The sequence below is a fragment of the Lissotriton vulgaris genome, chromosome 1_1 (assembly GCF_964263255.1).
Source record: "Lissotriton vulgaris chromosome 1_1, aLisVul1.2, whole genome shotgun sequence".
In the NCBI taxonomy this organism is placed as follows: domain Eukaryota; kingdom Metazoa; phylum Chordata; class Amphibia; order Caudata; family Salamandridae; genus Lissotriton; species Lissotriton vulgaris.
In genome coordinates this window covers 918,615,030-918,638,707 of record NC_141685.1, presented here as the reverse complement: position 1 = coordinate 918,638,707, position 23,678 = coordinate 918,615,030, and the positions used below count along the sequence as shown (strand labels likewise).

Below are 23,678 nucleotides of genomic sequence, written 5' to 3'. Positions count from 1 at the left end.
GTTGGCGGTGAGTCATGCCTGCTACTGAATTGAGAATTCTTTCCCTGAATGTCCGGGGTCTAAACAACCCAGTCAAACGTAATGCAGTTCTCTCCTGTTTAGAACACTCGAAGGCAGATATATGCCTCCTGCAAGAGACACACCTATTGCAAAAGGATTGCCCAAGAATGAAGGCGCGTTGTTTCCCATATCAGTTCTTCTCATCTGCTTCTACTAAAACAGCAGGGGTTGCGATATCCCCCAGCGCCTCAAGGGGAAAGTGTTACAGAAGGGGGCGGAGATACAAGGGAGGCTGCTTTCCTACCGATTCTCCCTGGGTGGGTCCGAGTTCACCGTTTGCTCTGTTTACGCTCCTAACGAGGGTCAGGAAAGGTTTTTTCATCTGGCGCTTAGCTAAGTGGCTACTTCTACCGACCAACACGTTTTGGTGGGTGGGGACCTTAATCTAGTGCTTGATAATCTCCTTGACAGGTCGGCTCAGCGCTCCACACAGGCGGGGACCCTTTCTAGCGGGGGGTTGGCTAGGTTGGAGGAGTTGGGAATGGTGAACCTCTGGCGCAGCTTTCACCCTGGCACTAGGGAATACTCATACTACTCGAATGCACATCACACATATAAGCGCAATTAGACTATTTTTTAGCCTCCACCTCCCTCCAGGCATTGACTTCCGCAGTGGACATTGACACCGCGTCACTATCAGATCACGCACCAATAACAGTGGTGTTTTCTTTCCCTCCGGTGTCGCGACCCACGCGCTGCTGGATACTGCGTGATACGCTTCTGCACCGCAAAGACATAGTAGAGAAAATTAAAGGGGTTATTACAGACTACTTACTCCATAATAACACTTCTGATACCTCACCGGCCACACATTGGGCAGTGCTTAAGGCAGTACTGCGTGGCGAGTTCATAGCCGTTTCCGAGGCCGAGAATGTAGAGAGGGCGGGCAAAAGGGACGAGCTTACGCAGAAGGTGAAGGAGTTAGAGCACATGCATCAAAGGACGGGCGCGCCCAGGGTTTGGAAGCAACTAAAATTAGTGCAGCAACAGTTAAGTGCGCTCGATCAAGATAGGGCGGAATACGCGGCCTTAAGGGTACGACACATGTACTATACTGGGGGGATAGATGCGGGCGGCTATTGGGTCGCGCACTCCGAGAAACCCGGCAGCCCACATGGTGAAGGAGATTAGAACGTAGGACGGAGGATGCAGAGATTGCAGCGGCGTTTTTTGACTTCTATACATCTCTGTACACCGGATCCTCGCTTGATCTAGCTGACTGTGAATCCTTCTTGGCCTCTGTTTCTCTCCCTGCCCTCACTCAGGAGCAGGTTGAGCTTCTGGAGCGTAGCATTAGGCCGGAGGAAGTTATTGCGGCCATCTCAAGGCTCAAACTAAATTTTTATATGTGGACCACAGCGACGGTTCGGTTAATGGTTGCTCTTCGCCGCGCTTTCCCAGAGAACGGGGAACAAGACAGGGGTGCCCCCTGTCGCCCCTGCTCTCCGCACTCTACATGGAGCCATTGGCTCAGGCAATGAGATGCGCCCCGACAGTCCAGGGGATTAAGTTTGGGGCATACGTGCATACAATTAGCTTATATGCTGATGATGTCCTTTTATCCAGGTCTTCTCCGAGAGAGTCACTGCCGGCCTCGATATTCTGGACTCGTTCCAGACAGCAGCGGGCTTTAAAGTTTACATGAGTAAATCGGTGGCGTTGGACCTCTCGTTGGAGGGCCATACTCTGGCCCATTTGCAGGACCTCTTCCCCTTTCGCTGGGCGCCCAATGCTATACCCTATCTGGGGATTCAGTTGGCGGCCACGCTGCAGGACACAGTCCGTCTTAACTATGCTCGAATTCGCCAAACTGTTCGAATGGAGCTGGGTAGATGGAGACACCTTCCTCCATGCTTGTTAGGCAAAGTGGCGGCCATTAAAATGACGATCCTCCCTCAAATCCTCTACCTGTTTCGCGCCATACCTTTGCGGCCTCCGGAGGGTTGGATTCGCCGGACTCAATCTGAGCTTGCTCAGTTTATCTGGAACGGCAAACGGCCGAGAATGAAACTCTGTTAGCGACACTGCCCCCTAGGAGGGGTGGACTGGGGCTCCCAGACTTGCTGCTATACTATCAGGCAGCCCAGCTGCGGACACTAGTGGAATGGAGCAGGTGGGAATCCGAGAAGCACTGGCTCTTTCAGGAGCCGGTAGCTTGTCACCTTTCTGGTGAAGAATTGGCTTGGTAGTTTGGTCTGCCCTGTTCCCATGATGCACTGGGCCAGGGACAGACTAATTTGCACATAGCCAGGTTCTGAGCTGGGATGGTGCAGTGAGCTAAATAACGGTGATGGATCAAGCCCTGATCTTTGGACTGGGTAAGAGTGGTCTGCTTAATTCAGACACTCTGTTCATCACCACCCCCTTTTCTGAATCGTAATCTTTCAGGACCAGGCGGTAGCGGGTCACCCGCACGAGGAGGTTCCCTTCCTTCGAAAACAGTACCGCCCCCCCTAATCTCTACGCCTCATACATCACTCAGGTCCCGCTAGAGGTGTGGGATCTTGTCAATACTAAGCATGATCTCACGACCTTCCCGTCTCTGCTCACGCCCCTGTTAGATAACCCCGACTTCGGGACCGGCCAAGATACACTTGCCTTTGCGCGATGGCGCCCGGCGGGCTGCAGGGTTTCATCCCATATGTACTCAGCAGAGGGGGTCCTTCCATTTGACGCCTTTCGGCAAGAGTATGGCCTGCCGGAACTGGAACGGCACAGGTACTTCAAGGAGCGGCACTGGGCGCTCAATGGTCAGATCAGGGAAGGGGCAGACCGGCGACTCAGTCCGTATGAGTACTGGCTGATCACAAGAAAGACGGACAAAAAGCTCATATCAGATCTATACCGCATGCTCCTTGGCTGCTATACACACATCTACAACTCGGGGGAAAGCACGCTGGGCAAAAGATTTGGGGCGTACGCTTAGCGAGAAGGACTGGGAGGGCGTTTATTATCGTGCACGACATTCCGCCTACCATATGGGCCTGACTGACACCCTCACCAAGATCACTTAGTATTGGTATTACACCCCTGAGAAGCTCTATGAGATCGACCACAGACGGGAGGCATCTTGCTGGTGCGTGTGTGGAGAGAGGGGCACTCTGGTCCACCTACTGTGGGATTGTGGCCAGCTGCAGGATTGGAGGCTGGTCCTAGACGAGGTGGACTCACACTTTGATACGTCCATCCAACGATTCCCCGCCTATGTTCTGCTAGGGCTGCCCAATCCTATTACCTACCCGCTGCACTCGCACCGGGCCGACTAATTGCCATAGCACTGGGTTCAGAGTTACAGAACATTTGATCCTATTGGCGTACCACACACATCCCCACATTTCAAGGTTAGTTACACCACCTCTGGCATGTATTGGGTATGGAAAAGCTGTCCCTCATTGTGAAGGGGGAGGGTGACAAGTATTCGGACCTGTGGCAGCCCTTCTTGTCGATGCTTGCAACTGAATTTAGGGAAGTGACTTGTCCCAGATATATGCGTTTACTGAGGCTGTCGCAGGGAGAGGGTTAGGGAACATTTCGTTGGATGGTAATGGTTGGGCAAGGGGATATTGGAACTGAAACGTGGGTGGTGGGCGGGTAGTTGGGGGGAGGCGGGTGTCGGGGAGTGGGTGTTTGGAAGTTGCTTTCGTGTTTTTGTACTAGTCTGCTTATCCAGGCAGGTTCTTCAGCCACGGCAGTGGCATTACCGTCATGTTATGTCTAACGTACATCATAGTCAATTATTCCCTATGTTGGCTTCTGGCATTCTACTGTTCTGGACCCTTATTGCAATGTGCTGTGCTAGAGAGTACCTTTATTTGTCAAACAGATTTAATACTAAAATGCGGGTTAAATTAACACATACATACATACATATATATATATATATACATATACATACATATACATATATATATATATATATATACACATATACATACATATACATATATACACATATATATACATACATACATATACATATATATACATATACACATATACACATATATATACACATATACATACATATACATATACATATACATATACATATATATATATATGCACAAAGTGAGGCTCTTTCTCCAATTTATCGCAGCCGCCGCCACAGCAATGTTGGAAAGAAACCACGCCACTCCAACGTTCGTCATGGGCTAAAACAATTTATTTAGCGTTCAAGCCACCAGATCTTACGCGTTTCGGGCGTCCGCCCTTGTTCACAGATCGTTAGTCAGTAAACTCACAATGGCTTAAATACAAATAGTTTTTCCCGGGCATTTTTTTCACAACCATGTGTCAATGAACATAGAAGACACACTACATAACTTAGGCTAAAGCAGTCTTTCGTCTGAGCCAGTGCCATAAAAAATAGTTGTATAGTTATAACAGCATAAATGCGTTGTTAAAATCACAATAATACAATTTATTTTATAATTAAAAAAATAAATATATTGTAGTTTATAAAAATATATATACATTTTTATAAAAAACATGTAACTGAGACAATGTGCAAATATCGCAATTTGTAGTGATAATAAATAGTCACTAATAAATAAACAGCACACTATGTACAAAAAGTTATTTATATTGATTAACTAGAACCTGATATAAATATATGACAATGTACTGTCTCAGATTTATTAGATAAGAAACTTATCCAATATGATATCAGCATAAATGCTTAGTGTAATCATTATGATTATGATATATTTTAATATGGTCACTGGAATAGATCGTGCAGTACGAAAGAGTTTAATAACTGCCTATTATCATGCCCCCTTTGTCTGTGTCAGAATAAAAGTGCTTTGTAGGTTTTAAAATGTGTGCGTGCCCCCAAAAAAAGGGAAAAAAAGGGAAAAAGAAAGAAAGTTTTGTTTTCTTTTTTTCTATCTTACAATGTAGATAGTCGATGGGAGAAAAACTCCTTACCACTATCAAACATATGTGCCAAAATGTAAAAGATTGATTCAGTGAATATAATTCAAAACGAGACTTTGAAAAGAGCAAGAGAGGCAGGCACTGGCAGGGATACTTTAAGTAAATATATGCTAGTCAACAAAGGGTCATTACAGGAATACATGAAGGTCTTCAGTAGTATTAAGACCGTTCGGGAAACGACTGTCCAATTCTAGGATGAACTGAGATTCCAATCTCCTAAGCATGAGATCCCTGTCTCCCCCCCTGATGGGTTTGGGTACGGAGGCTATGACAAAGTATGTTAAGCATTCAAGATTATTCTGATGGATGGCTTTGAAATGACGAGCCACAGGATATGTGCTGTCGTTGTTCACGATGGCTCGCAGATGTTGTAGAATTCTGACATGCACCTGTTTGCCGGTACTGCCCACATATCTTAGGCCACAGGTGCATGTCAGAACATAAACTGCAAATTCAGTTTTGCAGTTATGTTTCCCCCTAATTTCCACAAGATCGGGTTTGAAGGGTGTGGAGTATTTGGTGGTATTTACAAGCTCTACAACAACGAGTAAAGCCCGGCCTAGCCATCCAATTATCTTGTTTGATCAATTCTGGAAAATCTCGGCTAAGTTGGGTTCTCATGCTCAAGCCTTTCCTATAGGTGATGTTCGGTCTATCTGCTATTCTAGGGGCCAGCACCAAATCAGTTTTTAAGGCTGGCCATCTTTGGTTAATGATAGACCGTATTTTGCGTTCCTGTCTATTGAAAGTCAGAATCAATCTGGGTGGACTGCTACTTGATTCTGTGGTTACCTCAGAGCTAGAATCTGAGCTAGATAAAAGAGACTCCCTGGGTCTGCTCTTGGCTTTAGCAACGGATTGCTTCAAAACAGATTCCTTATATCCCCTCTCTCTGAATCTATTGAGGGCTTCAGCAGCACAGAGTTCATAGTCCTCATCGGTGCTGCAAATACGTTTAAGTCTCAATAGCTCCCCAAAGGGGATATTGTCAATGATGTGACGGGGGTGGGAACTGCTGGCATGGAGTGTGCTGTTTCCAGCAGTACTCTTGCGGTGCAGTTTGGTGCATAACTTGGAATTTTTCACAAAAATCTTATCAAGAAAATCTGCCTCCAATTTATTAATATGTGATGTGAAATGCAGATTCTCATTATTGACATTGAGTGATTGTATAAAATTTTCTGCACTTATCTGGTCCCCCCTCCAAATTACAAAAACATCATCAATGAAACGCATCCAATGCAATACATTGTTGACCATAATGTCACTGTAGGTGACATTGAGTACCTGCTCCTCCCACCAGCCCACGTGTAAACACGCGTAGCTGGGGGAGAAGCAGGCACCCATACACATACATATATATATACACACATACATACATACATATATATACACACATACATACATACATATATATACACACATACATACATACATATACACATACATACATATATATATATACACATACATACATATATATATATACACATACATACATATACATATATATATATATATATATATATACACATACATACATATATATACACATACATACATACATATATACACATACATACATATATATATATATACACATACATACATACATATATACACACATACATACATATATATACACATACATACATATATACACATACATACATATATACACATACATACATATATACACATACATACATATACACATACATACATACATATATACACATACATACATATACACACACACACACACACACACACACACACACACACACACACACATACATATATACATATATATATTTGCAATGCAGGACGCCTTAAGCATCTTGCTTTTTTTAGGCTTTTATTCTGTGCACACACTACGATCCCGGTCTCTTCAGGGCAGCCAACTGCCTCACAACCCCCTCCATGCAGATTCCACAACAATAGGGTGTGAGGTACTGGGTGGAGCCCAAGTGCGTGTTGCTCCAAGCAACCCTGCCCGCGGATGCTTTTCACCGGTTAAACAATTTCAGCTCGTGGCTATGGGTGGGTAGGTGGGGGATCTCAGCCCACTGTAATCACACAGTTAAGACAGAGGCTGTCTCCCATTGCTGTGCCGCTCTTTCCACCGACACTCAACCTCGCCTTTCAATGCTACGAAGCTTCTTTTTTGGGCAGTTTATGGGCGGAGCACCTTTGAGAAATAAACGGCTTACGCAGGGCCTTACAGCCTCTTCCCCACGGCAGTAGTGGCCCGCCATGCCCTCGAATCTCCCTGCATACCTGAGTTGTGGCTCAAAGGCAAGGGCTTCGGCCTTTGGTGTCACGGGCCTCTCCGAGGTATAAGTCGAGCACCAGCAGGGGGGCATCGTTGGGATCCGAGCGTCTGCATCACACACGGTTCCCGGGAAGTATCGAACCGGGTGAAGCGTCACCCGATCTGTCCAGTGATTGCCTGCACGCAGGTATACTTGACATTCCTGGCGCACGATTAGATTGGTACCCTGCGCTGGCCCCAAGTATAGGGAGGGGTCTGCCGACTTCGGCGCGGGAGATCAGCGTTCGCGCCCCGGGGCCTCTTCTACGTTACTCCTTCGGGTATGCGAGCGTTTTAAACTTCGCATTATTTATATTTCGGGGCTAATGACGCATTCTCCCCAGTGCCTAGCAGGATTAAGGTGTCTGGGGTTGACGGAAATGGTGCGAGGTAGTGCTTGTTCACGGCTTCCTCTGCGCCCCCTGTGCTAGTCCAGATATGCAAGTGTATTAGTTTTTTCGTGAGTGACTTTTCCGTCAGGCTTGACTTGCCGGGCTTGGCCAGTGGGCCCAACTCTTTTATTCTTTGCATAAACATAACTTCCATGGAGTCCAAGGGGACCCTCATACTCCACCAGCATTGATTTATTCACAGCTTGTAAACATGTTGCTCTTAAAGGGAACTGCATTAGAATGCATATTCCTTGTAATCTATTAAGCATATGCTCTCACCTTGAGATTAACTTTTTAAATAATGCAGCGCCCACATCATAATTTAGCAAAACGTGGCCTTCCACACTCATTCTACTTGTTTATTTTTGAATTTCGACTCGTTGAAACTACTAGACCCATAATGCACTTGGGCCCCATTCATATAAATCCAGCCCACAAACAACCTGGCCATTTTGAATCATACCTCGAGGAACCCAGTTGCTGCAGAAGCACTTTTGGAGAAGGTAACTTTTTAATCCCAGGGCTATTCCTCTGAGCTAAGAACTTATTTTTATTTGAATCATTTACAAGTGTTCCTTTTACTTGACAGGAACACAGGCGTTTGGACTATTTTCAATTTAAGAATAACGAAGCCTGCACAAGGTAGGCTCTTGTTGTTACATCACAGCGCCCTTTAAATATGTAGAGAACGGCATAGCCCAGTCCTTTCTGATTTTTCCAAATCGATTTATGCGCGCTTACTTTATCTCTGGCAGGAAAATACACGGATGGTCATATTTTACAAGCCATCTCGCAATTTGGCGGCACATATAAGGTTAGAGCTAGGTGAGAGCTATGCAGTCGACGTAGTCGATTTATATATTGATATGGCATTAATACAAACGCTCAGTTTACCTTAATAAATCATGCCCTGATTTTTCAGATTGAATTGTCTGCCCATTGAAAACAAATGATTCCCTTGGTCCCCCTTTTTCCCTGACTACAAGTCCCACAAGCCTTCTCCTGCCTATAAAAGAGCCTGGTATGTAGACTCTCCTTATGTACATACTACTAGTGAATGCATTTTTACGTTGAGGCTTTCATTTGAACAAAATGGTGAAACGCTTTTTTTCTTTGCATCTTTCAGACACAAAGAATAAAAGCCCTGATGAGAACCCAGGGACACTTGTCCTGGTCTCGAAACGCGTCGGCAGCTTTGGTGGAATAGAGCATTATCAACAAACAACATTAGGCTTGGCCAGTCCAGATATTATCAGTTTTGAGTCATTCAGTTGTTCTTTATTCCCCATTCTTTTATTTTTTAATTCATTGATTTTTTTCATTCATTGATTCTATATGTATGTGATATTTGTTTTCTGTTATGTATTAATTTCTTTGTAGGATGTTGGATGTTTAAATATCATTGTGACACTGTTTGTTTCTATGTGTATCAAACCATTTGTATATAAATTGAATGTACACTCCTTATTTCTGTCTATTGATGTTAAAATATATTTCTAAGATTTAAAAATAATTGGCATTGAATAAGCATGCCTGGTTGGGATGTAGAAAAATATTTATTAACCTGAAAACATTTTTTTGTTCAAGTAAGAGTGGTTGAGGCAATTCTCATGTTGTATGCTCATCGATATTCTTGGCATTTTCCTGCAGATCAGCCCACGTGTTAACATTGACATCTACAATGCATATACAAGAGGATTAAGAGTGGGACAGACGTCCAGAACTGTGATGGGCTCTCAAACTATTAGGACATTCTCTTGATACATCTTCTTTAGTAATAGCCGGGGATTTTAAAACTATCTTCGAGCCTCTTGACTCAGATGACTACAATGTAAATGAAGAGGAAGATGCGCTTTGGGGTATCCCAAGCTTAGAACTAGCACCCATCAAAAGATGGACAGAAGCAGCCCTACAATTCAAAGCTTTCTGCCTAGAAAGGGGCAGCAAATGGGAGATCCAATCTAAATCCGATAGGCAGGTGTCCACCACCTATAATAATGGTCATCATGCTAGTCGTATTGACTATCTTTTCATTGATTTGAAACCGTGGTCTGCTCTCATCGATATAGTAATAATTGAGAGAGTGGAAAGTGACCACAACCCACTGAGTTTTGCAATTGAATCTTTAAAAACCAGTAAGCTAACAACCCCTCCTACTTAGACTTCAACCAGAGACTTGCTGATTTCTAAACATGAGATGTGTCATGTGAACTAAGGTTGTAGAAAAGCCAGATATATTGTCCTCCATAAGTAGAGACGTAATCCGCGTCAGTGGAGCTAGAGGTGTACCTGTCTAATGCAGCGACATATGGAGCCACAACAGGTGTCCATAATAAACTATTAAACAAATTGGGAACCTATGTCCTCAGACCTTTTTATCTTAAAAGGGAAACCTGCCATAAAGAATGCAGAAAAGCACAGAAGCTCCTTGTCGAGGTTATAAAACTTAACACCCAATTTGTATCCAACAAGCGAGGAAATCGTATAAGTCTGCCCAGCGCACAGCCAAAAAAAGATTGGGATGAAAATTAATGGCAGGACCTTAAATTTGGGTGGGTGGGGGGGGTGGGGAGAGCGAGACGAAGACCCGTCTTGTAAGGTATATATTATTAGCTAATGCTATAGCCCGTGGTGCCCCCATAACAGATTCCTGGTGGGATGGGATGCTGAGATAATAGCCATCTTCAAAAAAAGTGATAGATCCTCGCCAGGAAACTACAGGTAAATAAGCGTAATAGATTGAATTCAAAAGGTGATGTCTCGTTCAGTACTGGCAAAGGTACAGGAATGGATAACTGCCAATGACAGTCTGTCCCCTCTACAGACAGGTTTCAAATCGCATGTCAGCACCATTGATCAAGTATTCTATTTCTTGCTAATATACTGGCGGACAGTTGTAATAGGAAAGGGCAGCATGTATGCTGCCTTTGTTGACCAGACCTTAAGTCAGCTTTTGACTTAAGTTTCACGCAAAAAGCTATGGATGGTACTACAGGATCTGGGAATGCCCACAGATCTGTTGTCTTTAATCATCCGGCTTCATGAGGACAACTTTGCACAAGTCTGTCAGGTGCCCCTGGTAATGTCACCGATCGATTCACAGTGGCAAAGAGGGTACACCAGGGGTGTGTCATGGCTCTCAGAATTATTTTCTTTAAATGAGTCTGGGTTTGCAACATGCACTTTCTTGAATCGAGGACTTATGCGGCACACAAGGGCTAGTAATCAATACTGCTAAAACAAAATGTATGGCTTTTAATCAGCATTGCTCAATCAGGGGCACTATTAAACTCGAAGGCGAGTCCTTGAAAATAGACAGACACATTTAGTTATCTAGGAGTCGCATTAGCAAAATTATTGAGTTGGAGGCCCCGAATCGAAATTATGGCCTCAAAACACTGGTAAAACACCTTTACAACGAATCTTTCATCCCGCATACTATCACTCCGCATACTTTTACAACAAACCTACCATCACTCCGCAATGCAATTATAACGCATGGCATATCTTATATACTTTTACCTCACTTGCTTTTACAACGAAATTCGTTGTAAAAGCATGAATGGTAATAGCATATGTTTTTAATATTTAAGTTTAAGGTAAGTGTATGGTTTTAGTTTGGGGGTGTTGGTGTATATGTTTTAGGGGTTATGGGGTATTTTAAGGGTGGGGTATATGTTTTAGGGGTTCAGAGGTATTTTATTTTTATTTTCTCATTATTTCTTAGATTATTTTTTTAGGGTTAAGGGTGGGTTTTGGGGTACAGGGGTATTTTTAGGCTTTAGGGCTAGGTTTGGGGTACAGGAGTATTTTTAGGGTTCAGGGCTAGGTTTGGGTTTTGGGATACAGGGGTATTTTTAGGGTTCAGGGCTAGGTATGGGATTTGGGGTACAGGGATCTATTTAGGGTTCAGGGGTATAGGGGTATTTTTAGGGTTCAGGGCTAGGTATGGGTTTTGGGGTACAGGGGTATTTTTAGGGTTCAGGGCTAGGTATGGGTTTTGGGGTACAGGGTTTTTTTGGGGTTCAGGGGCATAGGGGTATTTTTAGGGTTCAGGGCTAGGTATGGGTTTTGGGGTACAGAGGTATTTTTAGGGTTCAGGGCTAGGTATGGGTTTTGGGGTACAGGGTTTTTTTTGGGTTCAGGGGCTTAGGGGTATTTTTAGGGTTCAGGGCTAGGTATGGGTTTTGGGGTACAGGGGTATTTTTAGGGTTCAGGGCTAGGTTTGGGTTACAGGTGTATTTTTAGGGCCAGGGCTAGGTTTAGGATACTTTTAGGGTTCAGGGCTAGGTTTGGGTTTTGGGGTGCAGGGGTATTTTTAGGGTTCAGGGCTAGGTATGGGTTTGGGGTACAGGGGTATTTTTTAGGGTGAAGGGCTATGTTAGGGGTACAGGGGTATTTTTAGGGTTCAGGGGCATAGGGGTATTTTTAGGGTTCAGGGCTAGGTATGGGTTTTGGGGTACAGGGATATTTTTTGGGTTCAGGGGCATAGGGGTATTTTTAGGGTTCAGGGCTAGGTATGGGTTTTGGGGTACAGGGGTATGTTTAGGGCTCAGAGCTAGGTTTGGGATTTGGGGTACTTTTAGGGTTCAGGGCTAGGTTTGGGTTTTGGGGTACAGGGGTATTTTTAGGGTTCAGGGCTATGTTTGGGTTTTGGGGTACAGGGGTACAGGGATATTTTTTAGGGTCAAGGGCTATGTTTGGGGTATGGGGTATTTTTAGGGTTCAGGGCTAGGTATGGGTTTTGGGGTACAGGGATATTTTTAGGGTTCATGGCTAGGTCTGGGTTTTGGGGTACAGGGGTAATTTTAGGGCCCAGGGCTAGGTTTGGGATTTGAGTACAGGGGTATTTTTAGGGTTCAGGGATAGGTTTGGGGTTTGGGGTGCAGGGTGCATTTTTAGGGTCAGGATGGGTTACTGTTTAAGGGTGCTGGGGTATTTTACGGAGTAAGGGTGGGTTACGATTATGGGGTGCAGGTGTATTTAAAGGGACCAGAGTGGGATTTTTTTTAGGGTGTACAGGGTAGTGATGTCACTGACCATGTCATGAGTGATGCAATATGTGACGTCATCAGCAGTGCATTGCGGTCACGCGAGTTATAGTTAGCTGAACTAACTATAACGGGGGAATTTCAATGGTTTTGTATGAGTGAAATGTCCAGCTAACTATGACGTGTGTGAAACCTATGGTTTTTTCAGTTAATTTGCAATGTTTTTTAAATGCTAATTCCTAACTATAACGTGTGTGAAACCTCTGGTTTTTTCAGTGAATTTGCAATGTTTTTTAAATGCTAATTCCCAACTATAACGTGTGGGAAACCTATGGTTTTTTAGTGAATTTGTACGGTTTTTTAAATGCTAATACCTCACTATAACATTTAAAACCTATGGTTTTTTAAGTGATTTTCAAAGGTTTTGTAAAATATAATTTTTAAATGTATTAATTATTACATTTCTTTTTTATACAAATTTTTCTTTTTTATAATAAATATTTACATATTATTTTTCCCTCATTTATATTTCACATTTTATAGTAAAATAATTATAAAACTAAGTACAAAAACTATTATAAAATTTTGGAGAAAACTTTTCTTTTTGGTTTTGTTATGATCACAAGGTTTGCGCTCCATTTTTCTCCATGCTCTCTGGGAAATGAGTTACAAAGGAAGCAGTAAGACCTTTTCCTACAATCCCACCTAAAATTAGGTGGTGTTTTCTTTCCACTTTCACCCTGGACACAGTTTTTGTCCGATCTTTGATATTAGCAAATATTTGGCTAAGTCCATGATGAGAATGGGCTGTGGAAAAATTTGTGAATACTCTTAAATGCATTATTTTGTGCGTGTACACAAACTTCCGAGGGCATTCCGACCCTAAAACACCCACTTCTCAGAAAATATTCATTCATAAGAAAAGGTAGGTGTAAGTGAATCTTTTTACAAGTGCACATCTACACTTTGGGCCTAACAAACTGAAAAGCTGTGCTATTTGTAAAGCACAGTTAAAATAAGCATTGGCAAACTAGAGATCCTAAACAGCCAGAGACTAGGGGTGCCCACCGTGTACCAAGGAGGACCAAACCCATGCTAGATTTTCAGAATTATCATAAAATAACCAAATATTAATTTACTCTCCTGGGAACTAATTTGAATAGTCAGTGGAAATGTTGAGTCTGACCATGGATTCTGGCCTCCCCTCACTGACCTGTGCTGGACATCATTGCCCCTATCCAAAACTTCCTTAGAATCCTTCTCCTTCTGCAACACACATTTGTATTTCATGTACATTTGTAGAATGTCCTTCCTTAGAATAGAAAAGGAGTGGCTTCTTCTAACCTTTTTGGAAATCCGTGGATATCTTTGCAGGCAGTATCTCTGCTACAGTCAGGATCAAGTTAGACACGTTATGCAAACCTTTCTTGTTGGGAACTGCTTGTCAATAGGAAGTGCTTGGGTCTTTCTATAGTGGGCGTCTTTGTCTTCGCAGGGGTAGGTCTTCGGGGTGTGGTCCTGCATGGGATTGCAAGTCTATACTTTAAGTGACGTATGAGCCTATGCATCTGTAGTGTAGCTATGTTTCTGTGCAGTGGGTGTGTTTGTCTGTCCAGAAGTGTGTGTCTCAGCAGTTGGGTTGTGTGTATGTGCAGTGAGAATGTCAGTGAGGCAAGATGAAAGAGGATAAACCAATTAGACTGGAAACAGGCCAGACGTCTCGTGACAGACAACACCTCCCCAACTGCACAGAATTTCTCATCAATTTCTTTTTTACAGCAACACTGAGGTATTCCACCTTAATTTTGACTTCAGAATATCGTGCTACCAGATTATTATATACCAAATATTGAGGGTCAAAATTGAGAAGATAATTGGTAAGTAAAGATTACTATTCTTAACTCACGACACTATATTTTGGTCCTCAATATTTTGGCAGCCTGATGTTTCTGCAGTAGATATTTCCACATACAACCAACATGGATGGATATGCAAATATGGTTCAGCTTGCGTTTTGGGCCAGTACATCCAAACTGGCATACCTGAAGTCCGTGCAGCTTTTCACAATTTTAAAGAATGTTTTAGAGCAGTCGTAACTTGGATGGGTAAAAATTGATTAAAACTAAATTCTGACATGAACAGAATTTTGGTTTTTACCAAAATGCCCCCCACCAACTTCTATGTGGTGGCATGCAGAGCCTATCCTAATCATACCAGGGATGCTAGAAATTTGTGCATGATCTTCTACTCTACCCCCTCTTTTACATCGCAAATTAAACAGATTTCGTCCGTCTGTCTTTTGAAGATGAAACTGATAAAGAAGTTTCTTGATCTGGTTCCTGAAGAGACTAGGAAAACAGCTCATTCTTTAATTACGTCCCATCGGGACTACTTTAACAGTCTCTACCTTGGTCTTCCTGCATATTTGATACAGACTTTAGCTAATTCAAAATGCAGTGGCACAACTAATCAGGAGCGTTCCGAGGCGGCATCATATCTCTTCACATTTGAGACATCAGCACTTGCTTCCTATAGAATAGCATATCAACTTCAAAGCTCTAACGTGGTCTTTCAGAGCTTATCATGGTGAGGTCCACTGTTATCTGCTGAATAGACTGTCTTGGTATAATCCAAAAAGGGCACTTAGATCCAACAATAGTCATCTTCTACGGATTCCAAAATTTCTGAAGTCTCGTCGTGGTGGCAACCCCTTTACTGTGCGCTCTGCAAAATTATGGACAGTCTTCCTTTTCTGTTACGGTTAATTGACACGGTCAGCCTTCATAAGACAACTTAAAACCTGGCTATTTGACTCAGTTTAGTTTCTTGTTACTTTGGCCTGCCTTTACTGTCTGCTAGAGTGATGGGACGCTACCTTCGAAGCAGCTGTGCGCTTTAACAAGTGTCATTTGATTTATTTATTGAAGATATGTTGCGTTTCAGTACGTAAGGAGAATTTCACTTCTCAGCAATAGTCAGGTTTTCACTGTTCAGTTTTATTAAAACAAAATGTCATCAATGGCTTTATGTCATCCCACAATATTGATTTGCGAATAGGTGGGACAAGTGGACTGTCTTACAGGACATGTAGATTTATTTTGCATTTTGTCCCATGGACAAGTAGATTTGAAAATTTCCACACCCCTGGCTGTCGATCCGTGCCGAGGCTCCGAGTCTGAGGCCGAACTGTCCTTGAGCGGCCACCTAGGTAGAGATGTACACTGAGCACCCTGTGAGCGCTGAGGACACACTGCCGGGCATCGCGTGGAAGTATGGCGTAACGGTAAGGAATGCAAGAGTAGCTGTATAGAGGGGGCGTTAGGGGCTGAAAGGTTCTGCTGGAAAATCCTCTTGCTGGCGGTGGAAGGAAACGTAGTCTGTAGTTGTGGAAGAATATGGTGGGGGTCGGCAGATGGCGCAGGGCTGACTGACATGGAGATAGTGCAGGGACAGCTGGGGATTGGAGAGGAGCGACCTGGTGAGATACGCAGGACGTTATGTGGCAGTAAGAGGAAGTGCTCGCCCAGGCAGGTACAACTCACGGCGAGTACACTGTGCTCTACCGGGGCCGCTGCGCTATTTGAACTGTCTGCCGCTGCGTGTGCTCCTGTGCTGCTGCTGTCTGATGTGAGCGCTGAGAATGTGTGTATGATGCAAGCAGGATACACCGGAGATGTGTATGTGCTATAGAAACAAGACCGAGCGTGCTGCGCTAGGAGCGCACGTGCGCATTACAAAAAAGAAAGTGGAGCTTGCGATGACGGAAGGGAGATGTGCACATGCGCGTGTTCACGGGCGCGTACACAGACCCCAAATCGGCGTGTGCCCCGGTCTGTATCACTTGGCAGGCAAGACGGTAACAATAGCTCTCGATGGCGACTGCGTTGCCATGTGCAAGACCTAAAAAATGAATTTGTGATCTGCATATAATCTGTTGTGCTTTGCAGAAGACACTATTACCCTCTATGCTACTTTATGAGAAGTCAAAATGATGACTAGACAAAACATTTCTCCAGCAAGTATGTTAACCGCCATAAAGGGCTTTAAGAGGACTGGGTCCCTCTGGGTCTCAGATCTGAAAGTAAATGCAAACGGACATCGAAACGGGTCCCTATATTTATGTCCTGAACTTTAGAGGGATAAACACCGAACGATTTCTGAACAATGAATGTACGACATGTTAAGGTAACCCATTATAGCAATTTATCTCTTGTTTATGCTTCACATGCGTTACTTAATCTTGCATACCTTAAGAGTGTTAACTCTTTTCAGAATGTTGTTTTTGCATATATTTTTTTGCGTAGCACATAACTCTTGTATAGCGTATACTCTGAACGGAGTAATCTCCAGGTGTTTAACACAGACCACAATTGAGAGTTCTGGAGTTGAGGCTTAAGGTAGTGCGAGTTTCTCTCGGTGCCCGTCACTGGGTCAAAAATGTGTTCAGAGTACACAACCATCTAATCCTTGGGCTCTCTTCAGAGCACAGAGGTCACATATTCCACTTGCAATTGTGACTGTGTAAATGTGGATGAAGGAGGCGTACATCTGTCAGGATACAGACAAGACAAAAGTAAAAGAAAATGCAGTGCTTATGGCTGAGTGAGTGCATTGCATTTTTGGGTGCTGTAAAGTGAAGGAGATGCAAGGAAGTACATTCAGGTGAAAGTGAAAAGAGGGTGCTCACGAGGAAAGATGTGGTGTGAAATAGACAGATGGGCAAGATAAGAAGAGAAATAAGCATTGACACAGCCAGCAAGTCTTGCTTTTGTGACCTTATAAGTGTTTAGCCATGCAGCACATTATCCAGGGTGCTGTGCTGCCAGGGATTGAAGAGCAATTTCACAACCATCTAGGCATTGGCAGCGATGAGGCAATGCTTGTGTTCACCATTGCTAGGGAGCAAGAAAGACAGCGTGTCAACACCTTGTCAGGGTAGTAAGCGGTATATAATTCCAATATAATACAATTACCAACAAAAACACTACAGGTAGCTTTACTACCATACGACTTTTCAGTTTGTTTTAAAGAATTCATAACTTCCGAATGGCATGCGTTAGTTTTGGAATTACATATTGATGTGGGGTGGCATTCTCCAAACGTAGCTTGATTTTGCCAGCAGTCTTTCAATAGCCTGAAACCACCTTTGGTGTGTTGCAGTTTCCTAACTTTAGACTTGAGAATATTCTTACCCTCCATATGAAAAAAGAATGGCTTTGTCGTGATTGACGACAGAAGGAAGTGTAGCCTGCTTCCATGCATGTGCTCAGAATCAGAACTCGGTAAGTGTTGAGCCTTTACTAAATATATGTTCACCCCATTACAAGTGTCCCCATACTATTACCAATGCACATGCTCAGTCCCCCTCTCTACAGACCCGTCTTGACAGCGCTTTGATCATGCAATCTTCCACACACGTTGATCCTTACATTGTGCGCATTCACATAAAAGCCTGTTCACCACCCACTTGGGGTAAGTTCCAGGTCTGTTCCAAGATGCAATACAATGTCATGCCACCAACCTCCACTTTTTGAATGCTAATTGCTCGGTTTTCTCACGTGTGTAGCTCCCAGCTGGGACCCATGTGAGTATCCCTTTCTTATCCTTTGCACGTTGCCACACCCTCCACACGAGCCGGTCCCTTACCCTTCAGGTACTATACAAACGAAACCTTAGTTCCACCACATAATACCAGTTGCTTAAAATGAGCCACACACTGACATTGTCCCTCATCTTCTCACAGGTGTCCCTATGATCATAGGTCCTGAAGAGACCCTACACTGCACAAAGGGTCGAAACGCCGTCGACAAGTTGCATAAACAAACCATTGTTCACCAGCACTGATCACTGTATACTGTACATATATATGTAAATGGTCGTTTATATGAAGCATTGGAAACCTTGCATATATTTCACATATATGTCACTAATTTTCTAGGTTCCGTTTTTCACAGGGACGCCTTTCACTCAGAACTGTTATGTTATGTTAAATAAATGTATATCGCGTGCGGATACTCAAACAAAGTGTCCCGGCCTGTACTTGAAAAAAATAAAAAAAGGAGACATAAACCAGGACTACTAGAAGAGAAAGGTCTATAGTCTTGGATGCCACGCAGCACTAAGGGAAGAGCATTCCATGCCAAAGCAGCTTTCCGCACAAAGGAAATATGTTCAAATGTATTACTTTGTAACAGTATTTCATTTCAAGGATTATATAAACATTTGATTAAAAAACCAATCAGAGGTGCATTTGCTTCCTTTTCTTTCCAATATCACTATAACCCAATATATTGCCATTGTGCTCATATACATTGAGATTACTTTATTAAGTGTCCAACTGAGCCCTTGACTTTTGATAATAAGTTGCCTGCGACAACACCGAAAAGCTTGTTCGGATTAGTGCGATCGGAAGGTCGCCCAGGCAGGAAAAAAGGAATTTGAAGTTATCAACAGCAAGAAGGGGAGGAAAGCGTACCACAACCAGCAAACATTTTCCATATGGTGCAGAAAACTAGAGACTGATGGTCGTGAGCAGTTACAGCACTGATGGGAGGGGGTGGCATTAAGGGAAACTCTTGGGCTGAGTAGAAAACTCTTTCAAAGCGTCTGCTCTTCCTCCTCCCCCTACATACATTCGCTGAAAGAAATGAGACCACGCCCCAAGCAAACTTCACGGCTTCCAGCTAGGTTCCGTTTTAGGGACCCGTTAAAGATGCAATGCTAGTCATGTTGTTGATTTCCTCCGGAGCACCACAGATTTGCATTCCCATTTCATTCTGTGGTGTTTTTTTCCAGATTCCCGCAAGCTTGAAATGTTAAGACGTGGGTGGCTGGAGTTGTGCCAGTGGCATCTGGAGTTATTTCTCCTGTTTAGCAAGTAGGAGTATTAGGTCCCAAACCCTTACTGCCCGTATTTATTTGAGCAAAATCTGGAGAGGGTGCTTTAGCACAAAGTTTTCGTGCCGTTTATGTTTTAAATATTGGTTAGGGACAGCGATTGAAGTAATTTGTTTTCACATGTGAAAGTATATGAGTAAAAATTTGCTTTCATTTTTTACTTTGTGGTCAGTGTGTTTGTTTGTGAATGTATTAGTACACCTGTCTTGATATCCTGGTTAGGAACGAGAATTGTAAAAGGAAACATTGAAATACTAAAGCAGTGTGTATTTTTGTCCGACAGAACCATTATTATTTTGTCTATTACCCACCCAGGTTCTGAGGGTTACAGGGTCACCCCATTACATGTAAGGAGTTGTGCCAGTGGCATCTGGAGTCATTTCTCCTGTTTAGCAAGTAGGAGTATTAGGTCCCGAACCCTTACTGCCCGTATTTAGTTAATCAAAATCTGGAGAGGGTGCTTATCCTAGACAGAGGGAGATCCCTCACCCCCTAGCCAAAAGAGTTCCAAGAGAGAGGCAGGACAATGGACCCGGTGTAAAAAAACGAGTCCTACGTGTCCCGACCCCGTTTCCGATGCCTGCAACCGCTAACCTTTACCTGTGTTTTCCCCCCACAGAAAAACATATATTGAGCCGATGTCCCAGGTCTACGCCAGTCCTGTTCAGAATATTTTACGGTAAGCGTGGCAATGCTGCACGCCACCAGGCTTTGAGTTAGATTACGAACACATAATTAAAACGCATGCAAACTTTTCCATGGCACTTCCCCTACCCTCACGAAATAATACCGCACAACCCACCCACATTAAATACACACACACATGTTTTTTCCTTAGAAAACTCATCAAGGCACCACGCATAGCCTTAGAAACGTAAGGTTCGCAAACCCACCAAGTTCACGGGACCAATAGACCCAGACTGATTTCACAGTTCACAAGAGTTCACTGTTAGATTATTATTTTGAACGTCAATTCTTAAATTAATCCCAGTGCCTCTTTGCTTTCTCCCCACCGTGTTCTTGGAACTTGAGCATGGGACCAGATTATCCACCTTTCCATGTAAAGATATTTTTGACTCTACCTACATACCAACAATTTTTTATATTAACTGACTGAACATGTGTCTTGACAAATGACTTATTTTGAAACAAATTATGTCTCCCACAAATGTTTTCTTTTATATATACTCCGTGCTCTCTACACTAACCTATGACGTCCATTCCCCCCTCTTTTGACTTCTCCTTTTTTGTTTCTTGTATTTACCTCTCCCTCCCGTTTTCCTCCCTACCACTCTTCTTTTATCGGAACATTCAAATAACACTTTGTGTGCACCTTCTGACTATCAAAACCTGTATGAATTATTTGCAGAATTCTTTAGGTCTACGATTGTATATCAAAGCCATATTTCCATATTATACTTCATTGTTTTTCGCTATACTACAAATACAATACATGCAAATCTTTAATATGACTGCAAATGACCAATCTTACCGTAACTCTACATCCGTGTCTGTTGATATCTTTGCAATGTCTTGGCTCCACCATTACCTACCCTACCCTCTCCTTTTTCTCACTCTGTGTTTTCCTAATTGGTTGTCCTTTTAGCATTGCATATCTGTTTCTTGATCGTTCTCAAATGATTGTTTATGCCATATCATTTTATAAATGGTGTACAAGTGTTTGTGGACCACTCAGCACACCACAAACTGCACGTTTTTGCTTTCTTTGTATGGTCCGTTTATTGTTTGTTTTTGTGGGCCATTTGGTCCACTGTAATGTTGATGCGTACAGCCCTGAGGAAAAATCCCCAGGTCGGATGGCCTTGTAAAGAGGGCGAAACGTGTTGGCTGTTACTCCTCGCTTCCAACTTGACTCGGAATCCGTGAAGCGAGTCATAAACACTAAAAATAAATATCACTACCCTGCATACCTGTATCGGAATTTTTCTCTGTGCGAAACAACAACTTTCTGGCTTGTCCTGACTCTATCTTGGATATCACCTGTTTAGCACTTTTTACTTAAAAAAGCCCGCCGGCAGGTTTTGTAACCCTGTTTTTTAAAGGGATGATAAAACGATCGCGCAGCAGCAGATATCAATTTCACTGGAACAGCTGTCACAAGTAAATGGTGCTGAGGCAAGGGGAGAGCGGAAAGAGAAGTGGGTGATCGCATTTGGAAAGCTAATAAACACAACCAACCATTCTAAAACAGGAGCAGAAGCAAGGAAAAAAAAAAGTTGTTTGCCCGAACTAGTATAAATGGCCAGAAGTAAACTGATCTATGTAACCAGGGCCAGTCTTCAGTTCGGAACAAAACAGCCAAAAGGCTGGACAAACGTAAGATCTCTACCAAAGAAACCAAAGGAACTTCGAAAGACAGAGGAAGGAACCAATCAAAAGAGATGAGCCTGCTGAAAGAACAGAGAAATTACAGCATGTTTTGAGAGACAGCGAATGCACCTAGGCTCGACCTAAAAAAGGGTAAACATGTCTACATAATATGAATATAAAGGGAGGGAGTGATTGAGATACTGAAGACCTCTGCCCCTTCCACAGGCCTCAGTAATGTTTTAATTCAGTCTTAGGATTTCAGAATTGAAACATTTTCAATATTAATTACTAGCAACAAATCACGGTGGTTACTCGTTCATCTTAAAACAGCTAACAACCATTGACAAATTCAATATATAACTGGCTGGTTTCATGACTGTCAGTTATTGTGTTATATATCAGTATAGAGTAACAGAAAGCTCAGGGGAACCAAATTCCAGTCCCTTGGCACTCTATGGAAATCACAGAAATTTAGAATACAAGTTTAAGCCACAGTCTAATTAAATAGGCCACATCCCATTTGGAACCCCATCCACTTTTTTCATCCCTTTTAAAAGCCCTGCCTCCATAGAGATCCTACTTTATCATCCCCTGAAAATTGCTGAGCACGCACAATTCTCTGCAAAAGATGCCTTAACTGGGCAATATATAAAATGTGGCCAGTTTGTAACCAATTAAGTAAGACATACCAGATTTAATGCCACATATGTCCTCGTTTCTAATGTTTTTTGGCGGCCATGTTTTAAAAAATAAGATGAGTATCATGCTCCTCCGCCTTTTTTGCTACCACGCTTGGAACCCTATTCTATAGCATCCTTTAATAAATAATCCCCACTTCCAGCACCGGTTTTAACTCAAAATCGGCTTCCTTGCGAACCTGAACTCTCCCCTCATTCCAGGATACAAACAACCCCTCCACTAACTTGCAAATCGCAAACTAAATGTGTCCGGATTATGGCAAAAAAGTGCTTTCACAGAGTGAGATGGAGGTCAGGTTTGCTTTGTTACAACGCTCTCTCACCTGGCAGAAAGTTGCAGCAACAGCTTCAAAAGCTTAGAATCGTGGGGGGTAAACAGGACCCCTGGCTAGTTCTCGCCGTGTGTATCCTTTATTTTTTAGGTCTTCCCATGGTACTTGCATTGAGCCGCTAACTATGACCCTTGGGGGACGAGAGCCCAATAACGCACCCAGGGTGCGAGATCAAAACAGTGGCTTCCGGCTTCCCGCTCGCGCTTCTACCACGTTCAAAAGCGCAGCCAGTAGTAAGGCGGCCTTCCAAAGAGCCGTATTCCTCATCGTCCAATCACAAATCTCGCTATGATTGGACTCGGCGCAGGCGTAATGAGTCTGTGACCATAGAGTTTCGTAGTTCGTACTTCAAAATCCCCTTGTTCGACGTGGTTGTCAATTTTTGGGAGCAGCTGCAGACGAGCTATAGTGCAACGGTTCAGATTATTGTGGGTTGGTGAGATGGGTTTGGGGACTTTTTTTAAATTGTAAAAAAGGCAAACTTGGCCGAGGATGCAGCCTTGCCGCCCTTACGGCTAGAGTTGCCTAATTTGAAGCCACGGAACCAGGCTCGAGTCTCGGCGTCGACTCAACATCCTGTGATTCTGGACAAATCATGTAATCTTCCCGTGCCTTCCAAAAATGAATGTGTCCTTGTGAAACGTAACTGGTGCTCATGTAAAGCACGGGGAAATTAAACGATTTGCTGAAAATAACAGGATGTTGAGCTGACGCTGTGACTCGCACCT

The 23,678-nt window shown here is 43.3% G+C and overlaps 1 protein-coding gene across 1 annotated transcript in view; it reads right to left on the bottom strand.

Annotated features, from left to right (window-relative positions):
• Window positions 1-23,338, bottom strand: part of SPC24 (SPC24 component of NDC80 kinetochore complex) — a 77,088-nt gene extending 53,750 nt beyond the window's left edge. Inside the window, exon 1 of the mRNA XM_086936388.1 lies at window positions 22,942-23,338. The gene's annotated coding sequence lies outside the window, so the exon portion shown is untranslated. The remainder of the gene's footprint in view (window positions 1-22,941) is intronic.
• Window positions 23,339-23,678: the final 340 nt, after the last annotated feature.